This window comes from Neophocaena asiaeorientalis, unplaced genomic scaffold (genome assembly GCF_003031525.2).
Source record: "Neophocaena asiaeorientalis asiaeorientalis breed wild unplaced genomic scaffold, Neophocaena_asiaeorientalis_V1.1 scaffold258, whole genome shotgun sequence".
NCBI lineage: Eukaryota > Metazoa > Chordata > Mammalia > Artiodactyla > Phocoenidae > Neophocaena > Neophocaena asiaeorientalis.
Window position 1 is genome coordinate 972,944 of NW_020172591.1, and position 22,790 is coordinate 995,733.

Consider the following 22,790-nt stretch of genomic DNA (forward strand, 5'->3'; position numbering starts at 1 on the left):
GACATGAAGGCACAAAGAGTGGGCAATAGAGAGCCACTGAAGGGAAATCTGTGAGATGGGCACACACACGCACACGCACACACACACACGCACACACACACACGTGCACACACCGTGGGGGGAAGTGGGGAGGCAGAGAGGACGACTGTTGAGGCTGTCAACATCTTTGTCTTCTTTTGCTTGTTTTAAAATCAACTTCCTCATGATAAAATAGCCCTTGTATCATCACATGACTGTGTCTATGATGAAATTACTTAAAATCTCCATTTTAAAACTCATTAAGTGTATCTGAAGCCTATTTAAAAAGTTATGATCTAATCTAAACGGCCAACACAGAGCCCAGTTAAGTAAACTATGGGCATCTATGCAACCAAACTTTTTATAGTCATTAACATTACGTTTACAAAGAGTTTCTAAAGTCCTGGGAAAATATTTATGCTATAATGCTGTGTGAAAAAGGCAGGATAAAGATTGTTTACAGAGTACAAAGAAACAAACAAAATAAAAACTATGCATGAAAAACTAGTAGGAAATCCATTGAAATGCTAATGCAATCATAGCCTCTAGATAGTGGGGCTAAGAGTATTTTTTTAAAATCATCTTTCTAGTTTTCTATTTTCCTAATTATCTGTGCATCACCTTTTCTTTTAGTTATTTTACTTTTTTATATATTACTTTTGCAATGGGAAGGACCCAATAAACTCTCCTTTCTGAAAGAGCCTACACCTAACCTTCTTGAATTTAATCCAAAGAATTTTGTGTTTTAAAGGGCAACAATATCTACAAAGAAAAATGTTATTGCATTAATATTTCCAATTGTATGAACTCTAGATATAGAAGGTAAAAAATAAATAGCTCCTCCCCATGCCTACCCAATAAACCTAACAAGAAACAGACTTATTTTTTTCTTTTGTCATAAAACCAAGTGGCAAGAAACTTCAGGCTGTGGAAGAGCACCTGGAGAAGATGATATTATGGTACAACATGGCTTGAACTTGCCATTTACACACTTTTGCTGCAGGAAGAGCCTGCTTTCAGAGGTGGGTGTGGAACAGGAGAGGCTGCCTCCTGCAGATTTCTTCTAGGAAGCGAATCCTTCAAGGCTCTTCTCAGGTGTTATCTCTTTCAGATGTGCCCCTTAACCTTGAGCTGGAGTAAGTGTCCTCCCTGTGCACGCCTCTATCACTGTCTGTATCCTGTGACATCATTTCACCAATGAGGCTGCATAAGAGTCTCAGAGAGGCAGAAATTGTGTTTCACTTGTGCTGGTCTTCACAACACCTAGCAGAGCCCCTGGCAGACGGTAGGTGCTGAATAAATATTTGTTAAATGAGCTGAGCAATTCGCCTAAAGTGTGAGAGAAGCTGAGCTTCCTAGGGTTGCCATGACAAAGTAGAGCAAGCTGGGTGGCTCAAAGCAACAGAAATGTATTCCCTCACAATCCTGGAAGCCAGAAGTCTGAAATCAAGATGTCCGTAAGGCCGGTTTCTTCTGGAGGTCTTTGAGGAAGGGTCTGCTCTATGCTTCTCTCCTGCCTTCTGGTGGTGGCTAGCAATTCTGGGCATCCCTCGACTGGCATCTATACCATACAGTCTCCGCTTCTGTCTTTACAATGGTGCTCTCAATCTTCGTGTGTCTCTTCTGTGTGTCTGTGTCCCCGTGTCCAAATTTCCCTTTTCTTGTAAGGATATCATTCATATTGGATTCGGTATGAGCCTAATTCAGTATGAGCTCATCTTAACTCGATTACATCTGCAAAGACCCTATTTCCAAATAAGTCATACTCAGAGGTACCAAGGTTAGAACTTGAATATATCTTTTGGCGGGGACACAATTCAACCCACAACAGAAACTATAGGGGATTTGAAACCGAGTGATGTGGCAATAACCTGCCCGTGTACCCAACATAATATAACGACTGGGCAGAGAGGGTACCTGGGTCACTACCAGCCATAGGTAGCCAGGAGCTGAGGATCTGGGTCAGTGCAACTGGGCAGGAACAAGGAGAGCCAAGCAGGTGGGCGCTAAGAACAAGAAAGGAAGAAACTGTTTCAGAAATAGGGCGATGTTGCCAGGCATGGGGAGAGAGGAATTTGGGGTTAGTGAAGGAGAAGAGTAATTTGCTGAAGTGTGTCAAATGACTACCATCTTGTCCCGTGCTGTTTATCACTTGCGTATCTGGTTGTCTTTGGCTCATGGTATCTACTTAGTGTCTGACCCCACATCCACATCAGAGAGTCTGGCATGAAAAGAAGTAGGTAGGAAAAAAGACAAGCATTTTTCTCCTGGGAGTCATAAAAGAAAAAACTGTGTTGGCTCTATGTTCTGTGAGAAACACACTGAGCTACATCGTACGTACACGTAAAGCCCATAAGAACTGGTAGCATATTTGGCAGAGACTAAAAACTCCTAAGAGGATATACATGACATTTTATATGCAACGTCTAGCTCTGGGGTTTGAAGAGCAAAAGATGACATGTTATCGCTTCTCTTTGAAACTAGAACTTTAAAAAATGTTTATTGGCTTCTCTGGTGGCGCAGTGGTTGAGAGTCCGCCTGCCGATGCAGGGGACATGGGTTCGTGCCCCGGTCTGGGAAGATCCCACATGTTGCGGAGCGGCTGGGCCCGTGAGCCATGGCTGCTGAGCCTGCGCGTCCAGAGCCTGTGCTCTGCAACGGGAGAGGCCACAGCAGTGAGAGGCCCGCGTACTGCAAAAAAAAAAAAAAAGTTTATTATTCATGGTAAAGAGCAATTAATAATAACAAAATTGGAAATTATCTCAGTAAATGAACACCCCAAAGTGGAATGGTTGCCTCACGCTATTCCTTTCGGAGAGTCATTTTTCCTGAAGTCACAAATCAACTGCTCACTGTTGAACCTGAGAAGAATGTGAGACAAAATTTTTACATTTCCATGATAAGACACTTCAACCCTTTTATGTTTGTGACCCCCTACTATCCATTTCTTGACCAAGAATATCCAAACTTATGGAGATTTTCAGACTTGAATATCAGAAGGTGAAAAGAAAAATTAATGAGCTGAAATGTTCTTGCTTTGATTAAGACTACATCATTTGCATTTAGTTTAATTGAAGTAACTACATTACAAGTTGAGGAGAAAGATGAGGAGGTGACATGTAGAATGCTGAACTAAAAAAAGGGGGAGGGCTTCCCTGGTGGCGCAGTGGTTGAGAGTCCGCCTGCCGATGCAGGGGACACAGGTTCGTGCCCAGGTCTGGGAAGATCCCACATGCCGCGGAGCGGCTGTGCCCGTGAGCCATGGCCACTGACAACAGTGAGAGGCCCGCGTACCGAAAAAAAATAAAAAATAAAAAATAAGGGGGAGCCCTGGGCTGTAGATCTATCAAAATCCCAGGAAACACTGTTTACTTCCCAGACTTCCGAACAGGAGACTGGGATTTGCAAGGGCAAAGAAGATGAGACCTGGGTCTTGTCAAGTGCAGCGTGGTTTTCATGCATGCTTTGGGTCTGTTTCGATAACAAAGCATATCTTTTGTAACTCAGGCATAAAGGAAATATTTGTCTAACCAAAGGAGCTATCCTAGACTGTGAGATGAGCTCTGAGCATTCTAGCCTCAAAGATAATTAAGACTCAAGAAGGTTTCTTCTCGAGCTAGAGCTCAAGAAAAGTTTATACTGACTTCACAACTGGCTCCAACCAAAAGTTTCAGCACCCTTCTATTTGAGGTATTAACTCACTTGACCCATAGTTTGTACGTGCAACTGGCTAAGGAGACGGGGGCAACGTGAAAATATAGTTCAAAATTTGGCTTTGAACTATGCCTGGTATGCTAAAATATTTAGTTCTTCAAAACTTGGCATTTAGAGAAGAGGGTGGATTTAAATAGAGGATGACCAGCTGGCTAATTGCATGTTGCCAACATCTTCCTCTGGTTATTTACTGGATGGGTCTTGTTTATGTCAAAAGCTGACTCTGTCCTTTCTCCTCTCTCATGGCCAAAACATGGAAGGCCATGCATTTTACTCAACATGAAATGTTCTGGTGAAACCCAAGGCAACAAAGCCTGCTTCAGTCTCTTGGGCCAGACAAGGCAGGTGGTAGGACAGAACTGGGGAGAGGTTTTAGGACAGGCTGAAAATGGCAAACAACTAAGATTCCAGTTTATCATCTTCTACATCTCCTTTTAGAGAAGATAATTTCTTCCCCTTAGGATATTGTCAAGCCAAAAGCTATTGATGGCACATTCAAAGCTAGGTTTTTCGGCGTGAACTCACTTCTTAAAGCCCCATCAATCTGGCTGAGCCCTGTGGATAAAGGGAGGGCTGAGGTTAGCAGAGTGTAAAGTGTAAAGTGGGGGTGGCCCCTCCTCATTGCATGATTGAAGAAAAGAGCCTCCAGGGACCTCTGCAGTATATCGCACAGGGAAGGAACCAAGTATAAAACGGATAGAAACTTGAAGAAAATGATGTACAGAGGTAGAAAGGAAATGAGGGTATGTGTGAGGGTCACATGCTGAGTGTATCACCTAAGTCCATCCATAAGAGGCCCATCAAAGAGTAAGACTCTGGTTGGAATTGCAAACTCAAATGCCTCTAGGAAGGCTCTGGTGGATAATATAAATGTTAGAGATTGTTAGACTATAGGGAATGGTGGGAACTGTGTCAAACTGCAACACACTTATCTGCTATAAAGGTATTAAAATTAAAAAAAAAAAATACACCACGCTGACCAAACAAAACATTTCTGTGAGCTGCATTTAACTCAAGGGGCATCAATTTGTGACTGCTATCTAGTGAGAACTCAACTTTGAGGGTCTGAAATTTGGGGCTGTATTTATTTGTTGAAAGTGTCTGGTAAAACTGCTTTACATAAGGGAAAGCTATTGTCTAAACTTCCTGTCATGATGTAAAATTCCTTTTTTCCCCTGTTCTTTTTCTCTTGTCATAAAATGAAGACCACATCCTTGGAAGGAAGATATTCATTTTGGAAATTGTCAGGGGGGCTGCCCTTCACTTCCTCAATGAAGAGGTAGGGGTAAACACGCCTGTCACTCCACCCTAAACTCAGGGGTTATCAGCACATTACTCTGGGCCTCTCCTTAATTCCAGGCAAACTCTCCTCCATGCTACGTCCTCTCCAAACCCCAGTGGCACCAAAAGGAAGCAAGCCATCATAACAGTGAGTTTTAAGTCAGTTTTGTGAATAGGGACGGAAGTTTTTGTTGATTAGGAGAGATTACTTTGTGTAAATAAATCAAAATAAATTCTTCTTAAAGTGGGTGCCCCTATGGGGAGAAGCTTGAATGGATAAGATTTACAGTTGGGATAATAATATTTAGTCAAGGATACAACTATGGCTTTCCATCCTCTAGGGCCCTACAGACCTCTCACCTGAGAATTTCTCTCTAAACTCTTTCATTAGGGATATTATTTAAAAATAGCTTTAATACATGGTATATATTCCTTGAGCACATCTGAGGCTAACCATTATGGTAGCTCCATGCTACTGGCCTTAGCTTACCCCGCTTACTGTTGCTGAATTTCCCAGCATCCACTGTGCTCAAACTGGAGTTTCTGTGCAATCCTTTCCTCTGGCTCGACCATAGCTGTCTGCCGGAGCAAAAATAACACTAGCAAATAGTTTCTAACCACTTATTGTGTACCTAGTAGTTGTATATGAAAAGTGAAATAGAAATATGTATCAGACGGGTGATACAAAGAAAAGGGCCATCAGTCTAGCTGGAGCAGAAAGTTGGAAAAGCAGATCAGAGCCAGGCTATGCACAGTGTTTCTGGCTAGTCTGACAAATTCAGACCTTTTCCTGATGCAGGGAGCCCATGAAAGTTTTTGAGAAGAGATGTAAAATGATGGAAGAGACTTACTAGAAAGCTTTACTTGGCAGGCATCTGTAAGGTGGTTCAGAGGAGGGAGAAACAAGAAGCTTGGCAATCAATGTTATTAGTAAATCCAAGCATTAAACCATCTAGAGACTTACAGTGACAAAGAGATACCTAGTTCTAATGATAAATGACCAACATTAACTGTGTACTCTCATACGCCAACTACTGTTGTATGTGCTTTACGAGCATCATTTAATTTAATATTTGCAACAACATTCTTAAATATCACTCATTTTCAGAAAAGGAAACTGAGTCTCAGAGCAATGAAGACACTTTCTAAGCATTACCTGGCTAGGAGGTATCAGAGCTCGGAGACAAACCTAGGTGGTCTGGCTTCAGGGCCTTCACCTTCGACCATGCTTCTGCAACTTGCATCTGAGCATCTCCATCCCTGGCCTTCCCTTGCCACTGTGGTGAGGCTGGGACTCAGCTTAGGACCACTGTTATCACTCTGCCTCATTGTCTATTATGTTTGTACACAGGCCTCTACCTTAGATGACATGCTTGCCCAGGTGGTGATTTCAAGACACTCAAAACACTTGCTAATGCTTGCATCTAATTCAAAGGAGTCTCGTGAGCAAAGAAGGGGAAGACGAGGCACAAATACAATAAAAATATCACCCAGGGCTGCCCATCACATTCTAGCAGAGGAAGGAAGAAAATGCAGGACTTTCTGCCCTGCTGCTTTCAATTAGATGTTAATGATGTTACTTGCCTGGCCTCGTTGGTCTTGGTTCAGTGGATTTTGGATGCATTTACTTCCAAAATGGGCGATTTGGAACTTACCTGATAGTAAACTGCTTAGTGTTTTACTGGTTCCTTCAGTCACTATCAGATGAGGAAAAGTTACTGTGAACTTAAACTGACTACATGTTTTTCTCAAAGCTACTCTGCAAGATTCCCAAACATTTTGAGCCTATAGACAATCTAGGCCAATACAGCCCTTTAAGAACAAAACCAAGAATAGATGTTTGCCATTTAAATTTCTTTTAACACTATTCGTACAAATTTTAAGTCAGGTGCAGATTCGACCAGAAGGTGGCCTAATTAGATCATGTTTAAATTGATAATTCCATATAGGTTGCATAGAACAATTTATATTTTTTTCTCATTGCAAAACTTTCTTGTATAGAGACATCCAGGAACACAGGGAACATTAATTTTGGCTTGGGTTCTGGACTTATATATTTACTCTTTCTTTACACTATTTAATAACAAACATACTGTGTTAAAGGAATTCTATTGTAGAAAAATAGACAATACCTTAATTGCAGACCTAAACTTTTACAGGTTATTGTCATGGTATCATATAATGGGGGAAGTTAACACACAGGTATTTGATAAGACATCAGTTTCAGAGGACATGCATATAACTTAATCCATGTGATGCAGTTTTATAGCTAGGTTGGATTCTCAATGCTGAATTGCATCATGAATAAGTTGTTTACTGTTTTAACAGGATGCCCTCTGGTCAGGTGTAGCTACACTCTACTGAATCAGCAGATCCGCCTATTGATTCACTGTTAAGTCGATTTTTAAGTTTAAACTTTGGCCAGGCAGTGATTGAAATGAATTTATTTTTGCAACCAAGAAGATTACAGAGGTAAGAAGGCTTGGAAGGACTATTGAGAAATCTTGAAACTATTTTCATTAGGAAGTTAAACAAATGTCTTTATTCCATAAGATAAACATCTAAATCTGCACAGTAGAGGTTCTCTAATTGTTGGCATTTAAATAAGCATGAATAAACTTGTCAGTTTTCTATAAATATATGTTACTGAGATATATAAGGTTAAGGATATTAGAAAACTCATGAAACTTGTTTGAAAAAGTTAAAGTAATTCTTATTTGATTTAGTATGGGTCCAGTTTTAGTCAGAATTGGTAATAAAACGTAGGACTTTTTTTTTTAACAGTAGAGAAAGTTCATCAAATCCTTGAGGAAAAGTTGAACATTTAGGTCATTCTTCCTAATAATATTGGGTTTGTAGAACTGATATAGATCGAGAACTAAGAATTCTATTTCTGCTTAGGAGCTTTAAAAATTGATTTCAGAGAATCAATTTTTAAAAGCCAACCTTCCCCAAATCCAGATTTCTTATTAAATTTTACTTTACATTATTTTACTGTATTTTTAAAAAAAAATATTTTGCCCAGAGAACTGAGATTTTTTTTTTCTATTAAATAATAAAATTCCTTAAAATGGGTTTGGGGTAGGTGACATGTTAAAAAATTTAAAAACCATGTAATACGCAAACATCTTCTTGTAATAAAAGATTCGGATGGTATTGTTTGAAAGACTCCCCCCACCCTCCTTCTCAGATTATTTCCAGCTGTAGTTCTGTGCATGGTTTCTAGGTGTTTACATACACATACAGCTATATTGGCACATATAGACTTCTGAGTTTTCCCCTCATATTTCTATCCCACTTTCACCAAATTCATTTTGTCAATAAAGCAGTTCCAGACTTAAAAGTACAAATAATATTTACCTCCTCCGGTTAGTTAGTAGTAAATTAACAGTTCAAACAACCGATTAAACACATGCGTCTCATTAGGGAATCTTTTCTCTGACCCTATTACTCCAGTCTACATTTGGGTAATCCTTTGTTAGTGACCAGGGGAACGTAGGAAATGAGCTACACTCTGTCTGGACCGTTAAACAACTTGTTTCTATCCCATGTTATTACTTTTATGATCAGAAAGCACGGGGCACCTGAAAACCTTACAGATTTTGATGCCCTTCTTGTCTCTCTTGTTCTCTCTTTTACTTTCCCCCTTTTTCCTTTTACTGTCAGTTAGGCACCCATGATTTTTGTTGATTTTTGAGATAAACCATACATGTATTTGACAAGTGGAGTCACACTCGCCCAGTGGGTTACACCCAAATGCCAGTGAGCACTGATTTCCTGACATTGTGGCACAGCGAATTCTATAGTCAGAGAGACCCAGGTTTGAATCCAGCACTCACTTGCTCTGTGGCCATAGCAAATTACTTAATCTAGTTAACCTCAGGATCCTCTTTAATAAAATGAGGGTAATAAGATCTGCCTTACATGTGGCCGTTGTGAGGAAATAATGAAATAATGTATGCAAAATTTCCTAGCACAATCTCTCAATAAGCGGTGGTTATTATCACAGTAGTGTCAGCGCTTGCCTTGCGGATGATGGGGGAGATAGGGAAAAGCTCGTAAATCTTTTTTTTGTTGTTGTTCCTGGAGAGTTTTTGCCCATACTGTTTCCTAAGCTCTAAATACTTTTTTCCTCATCTGACCTAGACCTTCAAGTCTAGGCTTCAAACTAACTCCACGGTGAGGCTTTCTCAGGCCAGCCTGTTTAAATTAGACTCCCCTCCCCATTTATTTCTTTTTATGAATAGACTTTGATTTCTGAATAGTTTTAGATTTAAAGAAAAATTGAGCAAGATAGTATGAAGAGTTCTTAGATAGCCCCTGCACCACTTCCCCTTGTATTAACATCTTACATTAGGGAGGTACATTTGTTTCAATTAATAAACAAATATTGATATATTGATATTAACTGAAGTCCATATTTTATTCAGATTTCCTTAGTTTTTATCTCATGTCCTTTTTCTGTTCCAGGGTCCCATCTAACTCTCAGTAAATCTTGATCAATGGCTCAGCTTCTGGGAAGGCACTTCGTGAATTTGCAAAATCTTTTTTGGAGAAGTGGAGAAAGGAGGGATCAAATGTAAAGTGAGCCAGACAATTCACTGGGCAAGATATTTTGAATTAGATAAAGCTCAAAGGGGTAAGTACCAAAGTTCACAGGACAAAATCAAAACGTTGCCATGCAAGATGGGGAAAGGCAGACTTCAACTCAACGTGGTGGCCCCAGTAGAAATAGTCAAATGAGTGCTGTTTATTTATAAAGCCAATAAGATAGTGGGATGCAGGGAAGGCAAAGGGCAGGAAGTGGCCTGTCAGCTTCTCCCAGCACTGGTCTGACCCCAACTGTGGCCACTTTGTGTCTCCCCTTTAAGGAGGATGTGGGGAACTGGCAGAACTCCAAAGAAGAGCAAAAATGTAATTAAGGCTTGGGAAATAAGGGCTGAGAGGAAAGGCCACAGAGCTGTGGGGTTATTTAGCTTAGAGAATAAAGGTCTAACAGATTTGAAGGGTCATTACATGAAAGACATCAGTTGTTTCTCATCTCCACAAATAACAGGACAAGAGGAAAGAAGCTTACACTGCACTCTAGAAGGTTTGGGGCTGTTAGAATTTTACTGAGGAAGCTGTCAAAGCTCATGGTGGCATCGGAAAAGAAAAAGGATTTATGTACAACTATGGGGATACAACTCATTCACATTTACCTTCAAAGGAAGAAGAAAGGTGGTATTCAGATACTGGCTTTTGGATTATTTTGAAAACAAACCAGTTATCCTTGGCTTATATCATATGGTTGTTTACCATTTAAATTCAGTTATTAACAAAAAGTTAGTTTGAAGTTATAGATGTAAATTAGATAGGTTCACAATTTCTTGGGACAAGGCCCTGCCCCGTTCGACTGGGCTAACACCAACTAAAAGGCTCGCAGCCTATATTATTTACCACGTCTTGGAAGAAACTATATTTGGTTGTGACTTTTAGGAACAGTCTGACAAACCCCAGTGCTGGTGTCCAAAATATTGCAGAGTAAGACTGCAATGAAGGGTTCTCTGCCTCTCATTTAGGCCCTTTGGATGGCGATAGGGAAGTTGGGCCCTGCAAGTATGATGAGGAGTCTCAACTCAGGATGTGATGGGTCCAAGTTAGAGGGATAGGAATACATTCAGTAAATACCTGGTCCGTGGATGCTGCTTGCTGTCTTCCAATGTGTTAATAGGTGGCCGGTGGCTGACTTCACTTTGGATGCTTCCTCTGCTCTTAAATGAAGCTACACTCAAAATAGCTTTACTCCTCATGTTACTTTTCTCTTTTCCACAAATATATTTATTTATTTATCTTTGGCTGCGTTGGGTCTCCATTGCTGCGCGCGCGCTTTCTCTAGATGTGGCGAGTCGGGGCTACTTTTCGTTGCGGTGCGTGGGCTTCTCATTGTGGTGGCTTCTCTTGCTGTGAAGCATGGGCTCTAGGCACACGGGATTCAGTAGTTGTGGCAGGCGGGCTCAGTAGCTGTGGCGCACGGGCTTAGTTGCTCCTCGGCATGTGGGATCTTCCTGGACCAGGGCTCGAACCCATGTCCGCTGCATTGGCAGGCGGATTCTTAACCACCGCACCACCAGGGAAGTCCTACTTTTCTCTTTTCCATCTACCATTCTTTCTATTATCACTTCTGTTATTAATTTTTTTTTTTACATCTTTATTGGAGTATAATTGCTTTACAATGGTGTGTTAGTTTCTGCTTTATAACAAAGTGAATCAGTTATACATATACATATGTTCCCATATCTCTTCCCTCTTACGTCTCCCTCCCTCCCAACCTCCCTATCCCACCCCTCCAGGCGGTCACAAAGCACCGAGCTGATCTCCCTGTGCTGCGCGGCTGCTTCCCACTAGCTATCTACCTTACGTTTGGTAATGTATATATGTCCATGCCTCTCTCTCGCTTTGTCACAACTTACCCTTCCCCCTCCCCATATCCTCAAGTCCATTCTCTAGTAGGTCTGTGTCTTTATTCCTGTCTTACCCCTAGGTTCTTCATGACATTTTTTCCCCTTAAATTCCATATATATGTGTTAGCATATGGTATTTGTCTTTCTCTTTCTTACTTCACTCTGTATGACAGACTCTAGGTCTATCCACCTCGTTACAAATAGCTCAATTTCGTTTCGTTTTATGGCTGAGTAATATTCCATTGTATATATGTGCCACATCTTCTTTATCCATTCATCTGATGATGGACACTTAGGTTGTTTCCATATCGGGACCCTGCCAGTGGTGGGCTGCACAGGGTCCCGGGAGGGGAGGTGTGGATCGTGATCTGTGCTCACACACAGGCTTCTTGATGGCGGCAGCAGCAGCCTTATTGTCTCATGCCCGTATGTGGGGCCCGCGCTTTTAGCCGCGGCTCACGCCGGTCTGTGGAGCTCCTTTAAGCGGCGCTCTTAATCCCGTCTCCTCGCGCACCAGGAAACAAAGAGGGAAGAAAAAGTCTCTTGCCTCTTCGGCAGGTCCAGACTTTTCCCCGGACTCCCTTCCGGCCAGCTGTGGCGCACTAACCCCCTGCAGGCTGTGGTCACACCGCCAATCCCAGTCCTCTCCCGGTGCTCCGACCGAAGCCCGAGCCTCTGCTCCCAGCCCCGCCCGTCCTGGCGGGTGAGCTGGACAAGCTTCTCGCGCTGGTGAGTGCCGGTCGGCCCTGATCCTCTGTGCGGGAATCTCTCCGCTTTGTTCTCCGCACCCCTGTTGCTGGGTTCTCCGCGGCTCCTAAGCTTTCCCCCTGCGCTACCCACAGTCTCCGCCCGCGAAGGGGCTTCCTAGTGTGTGGAAACTGTTCCTCCTTCACAGCTCCCTCCCACTGGTGCAGGTCCCCTCCCTATACTTTTGTCTCTGTTTATTCTTTTTTCTTTTGCCCTACCCAGGTACGTGGGGGGTGTCTTGCCTTTTGGGAGGTGTGAGGTCTTCTGACAGCGTTCAGTAGGTGTTCTGTAGGAGTTATTCCACGTGTAGATGTATTTCTGGTGTATCTGTGGGGAGGAAGGTGATCCCCGCGTCTTACTCTTTCGCCATCTTCCCGGAAGCCTGTTATTAATTTTCAATTACACCAGTAATACAGGCCAATATTTTTTGGGATTTTTCCGTGTTAGTGTATATATGATCTGCTGCCTTTGTTTTTTTTTTTTGCGGTACGCGGGCCTCTCTCTGCTGTGGCCTCACCCGTTCCGGAGCACAGGCTCCGGACGCGCAGGCTCAGCGGCCAGGATGTCTCACAGGCCTAGCCGCTCTGTGGCATGTGGGATCTTCCCAGACCGGGGAACGAACCCATGTTCCCTGCATCGGCAGGCGGACTCTCAACCACTGCGCCACCAGGAAAGCCCCTGCCTTTGTTTTAACTACTGCTTTTTTATTTCTTGGTATAGATGTATTGTCACTTTTTTTGCTGTTGTTTAAAAATATTTAAGATTAGGGATAATGGTTGAAGTCAGAATAATTGTTATCTCTGAAGGGGTAGTGGCTGGAGGTGGCATGTGAGAATGTTCTAGGGCCTGTAAATGTTTTATATCTGGCTATGAGTGCTGATTACATTGGTGTATACATGTATAAAAATTGTCTGTGTACTTTTACATGCTTTATTGTTTGTAAATTATACCTCGATTTTAAAAAGTTTAAAAAAGTGATTAAAGTCATTATACTTTAAATATATGATAAAGTATTGCATCACATTTCTAAAGATATAGGACAGGGATATAGAAAAGGAGAGCTGGAAACGAAGAGAGCTAACATTCATTAAGTACCTTTTTTCTTGTAAGCATATGATATAATTTCTCATTTAATTATCAACAACTCTACTAAGTGGGTAGTATTCTTTTTCTTTTTGCGTTACGCGGGCCTCTGACTGTTGTGGCGTCTCCCGTTGTGGCAGGCTCCGGACGCGGAGGCTCAGCGGCCATGGCTCACTGGCCCAGCCGCTCCGCGGCATGTGGGATCTTCCCAGACCGGGGCATGAACCCGTGTCCCTTGCAACGGCAGGCGGACTCTCAACCACTGCGCCACCAGGGAAGCCCAGTGGGTAATATTCTTATTCCATTTTTGTAGGTGAGGAAACAGACTCAAAATCAATTGCTCAAATTCACACATACTTGGTAAGTACCAGAGTTGGGATTTGAACTGAGATCATTAAAAACTCTAAAGGTCTGAATGTAATTCTGAAAAGAGAGGCTGTAAAGTTGAAGGTGAGCTCAGAGGCTGAGTGAATTGCCCAAGTCTTTGCCATGGGCCAGTGACACATCCATTTGTCTCCTAGCCCACTGCTCTTTAGTGCAACAAATGATTTCCTCTCTGTTTCATTTTCAGTGTTTAACAAAGTTATGGAAGAAAATACTTTAGGTGAGGATTTACTGATGGAGGAACTTCTAGAAATTTCCTACTGTCAAAGATGCAAATATTTAAAATTTATGCAAGAGTGAACCAAACTACTTGAGCATCTGAGAACTTTCTTTTCTCTTTGGTCTGGGGAAGCTTGCAAATTATATGCCTTTGTAGAAAATGATTTGATTTATAACCTCAGAAATGTATATGAAAGCTATGGATTTTCCTTGTTTTGGAACTGTGATACATCATTTATTTAAAGGTATTTAAAGGTAGTAAGAATAGTTTAAATGACAAAGAAGAGAATCTGAGACAATTTAGAAAAATTTATATAAAAGTATAAATTTCATAAACCTCTATATCATTTTAGTTATAGAGACTGGCACTCCTTTTCTGGCTCTTTCCTCTCAGTTTAATTCATTAGAAGTCTTTAAAGCTCCCTTTTCTATACTTTTCACTATTAAAAACATTTTTTTCTTCATTCTTTTCCTCTTGATAATTTTTGTCCACTTCTTGTTACTGAGTTATGTTTCCATTACATCTCAGCACATGGCATGATGTTGTTTACATCAAATCCATCTAACTGTATTTTAGAGATGGTTAATTGTGCTCTTTTAGTAATGACAGGAATGTAGCAAGAACACATACTCCTCATATCATCAGTTTACTCCCATAATTGGAATAAATTCTTTCTGATGTGTTATGTGTTGAGAATCATACAACTTTTCAACCATCGAGGGCACATTTGCTAGAGCCGTAAATAATAGAATCTCAGAATAACCATGGAAGAGGACTAATTTGGCACAGGAGAAAACAGAAGCCCAAGTGCAAATTGGTTTCTCTCATCAGCCAATAATCTGAGTCATATAACCTAAAGTAAATGATGTCCTTTCTTTATAGTACTGATTAAATTAATCTGTAATGCTTGCTCCCTTAGTTGATTTGGTTTTGGAGGTGTATATTATAATACATGCAAAGTTGGGAATGCTTTTGGACCCAAAAGCATTTATAAACATAGTTTATAAACATAGAATCACTGGTAAAGATAGAACAAGTAAGTGTACAGCATATTTTTTCTGGCTACTTGGGCTCGTCAGCATGAAGCCAGGTTATAAGTCAGAAGAATCACCTTAGAAAGGCCCTCAAGGTCAGTGATATTTTATTCCTTGTTGCCTCTAGAGTAGCCACAAATAAAAGGCATAGACCTACGTTTTCTCTGCTAGAATATACATTGTATGCTAAATGAAATCTTTGGCTCTTTTTGACGGTCTCTCTGCATTAAAGAACAACAGAGCCAAGTCCAACTGCATGACCACTGTCTTTCACATGATTGTAGTTTTCTGATGATGCCAAATCCACAAAGCATGTTCAAGTCTATGATCTGAGAGAGAAAAGGTTTTGTTCAAAGTGAGTTATGATTACTTCAGTAGAAATATATTTCGAAATGTAATTTCTGGAATGTGTTATTTTATGACATGTAAGTCTAGAAGGAGGTATATTCCCCCTTCCCCCAATAAGGTCATTTTCTCATTTTTCTTTACTGATTGCAAAAATAATAGATTGATGGAGAAAATCTAAGCAATATGGGAAAGTATTAAAAAATAAAGTCATCCTAATACGCGAGAAATGTTAACATTTTGGTAAACATTCCCCCCGACATCTCTCTATGCATTTATTTTGTCCATCTACGTTTGTGTGTGTGTATTTATGTAAATGATATAATATTCTTTTGTACTTTGTTTTTCACTCAACAATCTGTCATGGAGATTCTCTTTCCTTTAATAAGTATTAAATTCCTTTTAACATCTATGTAGCCGCCCCATGTATAGCTATGTATAGCTATACCAGAATTTAACTAATCCCCAAGTGATGGATATTAGGTTGTTTCTAATTATGATTATAATAAGCAAGGGCTGAGTTAACATTTTATACATGTATCTTTTTAAAAATTTTTATGGCGTATAGTTGATTTACAATGATGTGTTAGTCTCTGCTGTACAGCAAAGTGAATCAGTTATACACATACATATAACCACTGTTTTTTAGATTCTTTTTCCATGTAGGCCATTACAGAGTATTGAGTAGAGTTCCCTGTGCTATACAGTAGGTCCTTATTAGTTATCTATTTTGTATATAGTAGTGCTTATACATGTAGAATTACCAGTAAAATAGATAAATCTGATCCATGTCACTCATTTGCTGTCCAAAAACTTCTTTTTACATTTTACCAATTTTCATTGCTACCGACAACATTGGAGAGTATGGTAGCAGATCCTTCAGTTCACTGGCTTGAAAGTCTTCAAATATTCAATATTAATATACATGAATTTTGGCAAACATATGTCATTCTTACTGAGTAGATTAAAACATGTGACATAAGGATTAGTAGGCAAAACGAGTCTTTCCGACTGTTTGCCAAGCTGTCAGAAAAAAGTTCTTCTTCCTCCACACTCTTACATGCAATACTTTGTATGTACCTCTAATGCAACATATCTGATTTTCACTTATATTCTTAGGTGTCTTTCCAATTAAAATGTTAGCTCCCTAAAGGCAGGAACTGTACTGCAACCCTGCAAGGATCTTGTAAGCTGTGTCTGTCCCTCAGTAAACTTTGCAGATGGATAAATAAACACAAAACTTTCTGTTTGCTTCTCCCTCATTTAGCAGCTTCCACCTCCTTCTTTTCCTTTGGCTTTTGAGATATAAGAGTAATATTTGCCCAGGGCAAACAGACTTGGAGCGTGGGAGGCAGCATTGTGTAATGGATGTTAAATAGGCGTTTAACTTTTGGCTTTCTGATTTTGTTAGCTCTATAACCCTGGGCAATTTGCCTAATTTCCTTCTCTGTAAAATGAAGGTAATTGGTTTGACTTCAGAAAGTACAGATTAAAGGGATCATGTTTTAAAGCCTTTAGCATGGTGCCTAGTGTAACACTTGATAAATAGTAGCTGTATTATTTTCTCAAAGGAACAGATATACTAAAAAACAAAACAGAACAAAACCTACCCTCCAAACAAAATACGATATCACTGGCTATTTCTGCCTTCTACTCTTGTGGACACATCAACTTCTGTACTGGAAGCAACCAGAAGCTAAAATGTTAATAGCTTAGGTCTGAGACTCTTAACAGAATCAATCTGAAACATGTCTGTAGATAAAAATTTAAGTTTTTGGTTTTCAAAACTGATAGAAGTGCTTAGTTTATTGAAATAGGGGAAGAATAGGATTGGGCCAGATAGGGTAACAGTAGAGTATTTTATTAGGTTAAAAAATAACTTTAGGCAGTCTCTAGCCTAAAGCATTATACAATTCCAGAGAATAAAAAAAAAAAAGTGAAAGTTGAACTATCGTGATCTTTGTTCTTTCTTAACTAGCAACTGACCTTTCGTACTGACAAACTTCTTTAACCTTTTTTGCACTAGGACCATTATTGGTTTTCACCATGCTTACCTTACTGTACTTGAGCATATGTACCTGAGCTTATTTTCCATGTAACAGTTGGGTCTTAAAAACGTGGGAACATCTTGTGGACCTGCTCATTAAAGTGTCAACCAGGTTTCTGCATTTGCTGTTAGAGATGGCTCAGAAAAATTCAGCGTCACCCGTGTGTCATATTTTCAATACTTTCTTCCCTCCACACAGATGTCTTGTATATTAAGCTGGTTATAAGCAGTGAGTGCTCTTCTAAAAATCTGTGGCACCAAATGTGGCAACATCTTCTGCACATAATAAGTGTTTGCAAATTTTGGTCAAAGATAGCTCTCTTTGCCCGGAGATGGAAACAACCTAAGTGCCCTTCATTGGATGAATGGATAAAGAAGATGTGGCACATATATACAATGGAATATTACTCAGCCATCAAAAGAAACGAAATTGAGCTATTTGTAATGAGATGGATAGAGCTAGAGTCTGTCATACAGAGTGAAGTAAGTCAGAAAGAGAAAGACAAATACCATATGCTAACACATATATATGGAATTTAAGAAAAAAAAATGTCATGAAGAACCTAAGGGTAAGACAGGAATAAAGACACAGACCTACTAGAGAACGGACTTGAGGATATGGGGAGGGGGAAGGGTAAGCTGTGACAAAGCGAGAGAGAGGCAAGGACATATATACACTACCAAACGTAAGGTAGATAGCTAGTGGGAAGCAGCCGCATAGCACAGGGAGATCAGCTCAGTGCTTTGTGACCCCCTGGAGGGGTGGGATAGGGAGGGTGGGAGGGAGGGAGACGCAAGAGGGAAGAGATATGGGAACATATGTATATGCATAACTGATTCACTTTGTTATAAAGCAGAAACTAACACACCATTGTAAAGCAATTATACCCCAATAAAGATGTTAAAAAAAATAAAAAAAGAAAAAAAGATGAGCAAAATATATACTTCATGAGACCAATTGAATAACCTCTTCTATGGAAGCAAAGACACACTTCTTCTCCTTCCTCTAAGGAAGCCAGATCCTGATTCATTTTTTGTTTAAGACTCAGCAGAAACACAATGCTTCATTTTATAGAGGCTTATTACAACCCAGTGACAGCACTATAATTTCCTTCAGGATGAAGTGCTCCACTTGGCTTTAGGCCAGCTAAGCTCCATGTCATTTAGCACTTCTGTAACTTCTGACACAGGCAAATACCTTCACAGTAAGTGCATTCTGTATTCTTTTAGGAAGCATGTTTTTAAAACGTTGTTTTAACAGTAACTCATTTGAAGCAGCAGTCAGATTTTGCATGTGACCAGATTTCATTTCCCTGATACGGGCATTCAGATAGTCCATAAACCATTGCAAGTGACGGTACCACCCACTTCTTCTGAGGCCAAAGCAGTCATAAAGTCAGTTTGGCATGCAGAGGGCCTTTTGGTTCTTTTGTCAAAGGAAACCTGTAATTGTAAAATTCCTTCTTGGTTTCATTGTTCATGTAGACCTAAATAATGTTTCCTTGTCTTTTTCTGATTATGTGCTATGTGGTCGGTCTTGATATTGTTTTGAAGAAGTTATAGACAGTTAAGTAAACATCTTAGGGAAATAGCTAAGATCTAAAGCTAGGAACACTTCATATTTTTGTCTATAAAAAAAGACACATAGTTTTTTCAGAAGCCTCCTACCCCACCCCCCATGCCTGTCACTTGTTATCACTGTGGACTTTTGCCCCAGGAGACTGTGTCTCTACATAAAAGTTGTGTAATCCTTACTTCCTGAATGGGACCTACCTAAGTGCTTACACATAATACTCACCTCCCACATGGACAGGCATGGTGGCTGCTGGGTGACGGGAGGGGACATACCAGAGGGGTGAGGGGAGGAATCCTCAGAAGCAAGCACAGCTGTGGAGCAGATCTTTGATCCAACAGCAAAGCTGAGTCCAGCCAATTAGAGACATGGCATTCTGCTTTAGCAACCAACATGACATGACAAGCATGCTGCGACTGCTTCCAAAGACTTCCCTCCTTTTGGCTTAGACTGGGGTGGGATGAGGATAGAAAATGGGAAGACTAAGGGGAAAAACAAAGTATTAGTTTCTTTCCCCATTTATTGACTATAAACACAAACATTGACTAGGTGCTCTTTATGGGGCCAGGCACTGTGCTCAGTGTTTTACATGCAGTCTCTTTCTTAGTTCTCACAATACCATCAAGCAGGTAAATTTCAGTCTTCATTTAGCAGTGAAGGAAACTGAGCCTTTGGAGAGGCTGAGAAAGTTGCCCAAGGTCACACAGTAAGAGGCAAAGCTGGGACAGTATCCTGCTATGAGGCCAAGCCTATACTCTTAACCAACGTGCTACACTGCCTCTCTGTGTTAGAACATCTTTCTTCTTTTCTCCCCAGCACAGTGGAAGCTAAGTAGAAGATAAGAAACCTGCTAGATGGTAGATGTCTGGAGGGACTAGTTCTTTGTCATAATATTAATATTATATTGTTATAGTCAAGTATGTTAAATTGTTATGTTTATCTGAAACAACTAAGAAACTTAAATCGGCTTGAGCAAATGTAATTCAAGCTGTTTGATCTCTAAAATGGGGTTATAATGATCCCTGTCTGTTGGCCTCTCTCTGTCTGTCTCTGGTTTTCTGAAGTGAGCTTTTGTTTTGCAGGAACAGTTGTTAGGGAGCAATACCAGCTGCAGGGGAACAATTCCTGACATTATCTCCTCCCGCTCTCTAACTTCCCTCCCCACAACCTCCGGTCCTGGCAAGTGCTATTATTTTAATGGATATTGCCAGGGACAGGAAGCTCTCACATTTATTTCTCTGATACAATTTATTGAAGCAAAAGCTTCTCGAAAAGAGGCCCCAGCAGTGTATCTGGTTCAGATTCAAACCTTCAGGGGAGAAGACGTCTGCCAATACAATTTAGCTGGAAGCTAGAGAGACAGAAGGAGGAGGAACACTTTTGGGAGTTTTGAGGACTCTGATGTCCATAGCCTCCTATGTTTGGTGCCCTCAGGGGTAGTTGCATCTCAGAGCATAAACCGGAGAAAAGAGAACTTCCAACATCATGTAATGTCCTCTGATGGAGACGTTAGATTTAGGGTTGGTCTAATTTACTTTGACTACTCATTTCTGAAAATGGCCTGTGGGATGCAGAACCCATCCTTAAATTAAGGCTTCCCCTTATTCCAGATTTCCTGTGAGGGAGTATGTTCAGATAACCAAAACCAGATAATCATACAGATAACCAAAATCTGTGTGAATTCCCCAGGTCTTCCACAAAAGTGTAAAGCTTTCTGTTATATTGGAGGTTCTCAATCTTCTGTGTTTTTATCATACTTTCAAGTGCTGGAATTTTTGGCAACACAAATGAAGGACTTCAAAGAATCAAAGCTACACCACGCTCCCCATTACGATAAAACAATATGTCACAGTGTTCATAAAAATAACTACAGCAGGGCACAGCTTGTGTGCTTGCCTTTCTATGCTATGTCTAAGTTCAAGGACAGCTGTTTAGTGCCCTTACCTTGATGTCTAATATGTTCGTGGAAAAAACTGTTTACATGTTTCAGAAAACATACAGTCTTTGTTGCTGGTTTGCTGTTACTCTTTGCAGGATGAATCTTGGCATCTCAGTAACAGTATGTATACTCAGTAGCAGCAAAGATAATTTTTTTTTGTGTGTGCAAAATTTGGTGAAAGTTCAAATTCTGGGGTGCCATAGCATACTGTTTAAAAACCACTGCCCTATATACTTGAAAAGTAAATCATGATAAAAGAGCAGAATGAAAAAACAGAACTGCATCTGAGGGAGCTTGCCCAAATGCTGCTACACTGGCATCTGAAAGCAGACCTTTGCCTTCTCTGGGTGGGGTGACAATGCTTTTCATGTTAGTGACACTCAGAGCTGGCTGCTTTGGGAGACATTTAGACAAGAGGTAGCTTGGTAAAGTCTGGATAATGAGCCAAGAATTTCAATGGGTTCTCATAGTTCGATGATTTAGAGATGGATACATGGAAAACAATATTAAATATATATACTTAAAAGTTGTCACTTGTTTGGTATTAAAGGATCAGGTTGACAAGTCCCTGGCATGCATTTAGGGAAGCTTGTGGTATTATCACTCCACGTTCAGATCACCCAAGTGATTCAAAGGAGATTGGCCGTTTTTATTCATATGCACATTAATTTAGAAATTTGGCTGGGAAACTTTCATTCCCTTTGTCTTAAAGCAAATATCTGAAGTTGATCCCTTTTAAATACCACAGAATTCGTTCCTCAACTTTCAAAGTATCGTAGGCAAATGTAATTCTGAGTAGTTTTGAGACATGGGCCAGAAAGAGAAGGGACGAATAAAACCCAACACATTTCAGAGTTAGGCTGTGCCTAGTGCTTATATACAGTGTGGCTGGGCCAATACCTGGTTCAAACGTTCGTTGATGGTCTGCTATGTACTGAGTCTAAATTCTAGGCTCTGGTGATAAAACAATGAATAAGACAGATCAGTTTCCTTTGTTTTTCCTGGGAGGGGAAAATAATAAAGTACACAAATAAATATACGATATGGCAGAAAGGGAGGAACAGAGAGTCATGGGGTGGGAAGGGAGCTACCAGTGCTGATGCACAATGGGTAGTTAGGGAAGGACTTCTGATAAGGTGACATTTGAACAGAGAACTGGTGAGCCACGTGGGTATCTGTGGCAACTGAATTCCAGGCTGCAGAACATCAAAGGCAATGAACCCGAGGTGGCAGCGTAACTGGCAAGCTCAAGACCAACAAGAAGACCATTGTGAATGTATCAGAGTGAGCCAGGATGGCACTGGTAGGTGGAAAGATGGAGGGTGAGGGGAGAATCATATTGGTTCTTACAGATCAATGTAAGACTTCGGCTTTTATTCTGAGTGAGAGGAATCCACTGAAGAGTTTTGAGCAGAGGAGTGACATGATCAGGCTTATATTTTGGCTGCTGTGTGGGAGACATGGTGGCAGGGAGAGTGGGTAGGAGGCTATTTTGATAATCCAGGTGAGAAATGATGGTGGCTTGGACCAGGATGGTAGTGGTGGCAGTGGTGAGAAGTGGTCAGACTCTGGATATATTTTAAAGATAGAGTTGATATGATTTGCTGGTGGATTGAATGTGGAGTGTGAAAGAAAGAGAGGAGACAAAGATGACTCCAAGGTACTTTCCACTTGGTGCCCAGGGAAATGGCCCTTCCCTTGGTAATTTTTCTAGATGTGAACTGTGGGTGGGACTGTGGGGACAGAAATGAGGTCACAAGGAAGCAGGATATGCTCAGAATGGAGATTTAGGCAGCTTGTTTTTCAGTGCATAATTATAAACAGCTTTGGTTCAATCTATCCATTTGGTACCCAGAGTTTGTAATGATATTTGGGAAACCTTAAACCCAAACCAAAGTATTTTCCCCTGGAATCCTGAAGGCAGTTCTAGTTACTCCTCCTCAAGGATGAGAGAAGTGTAGA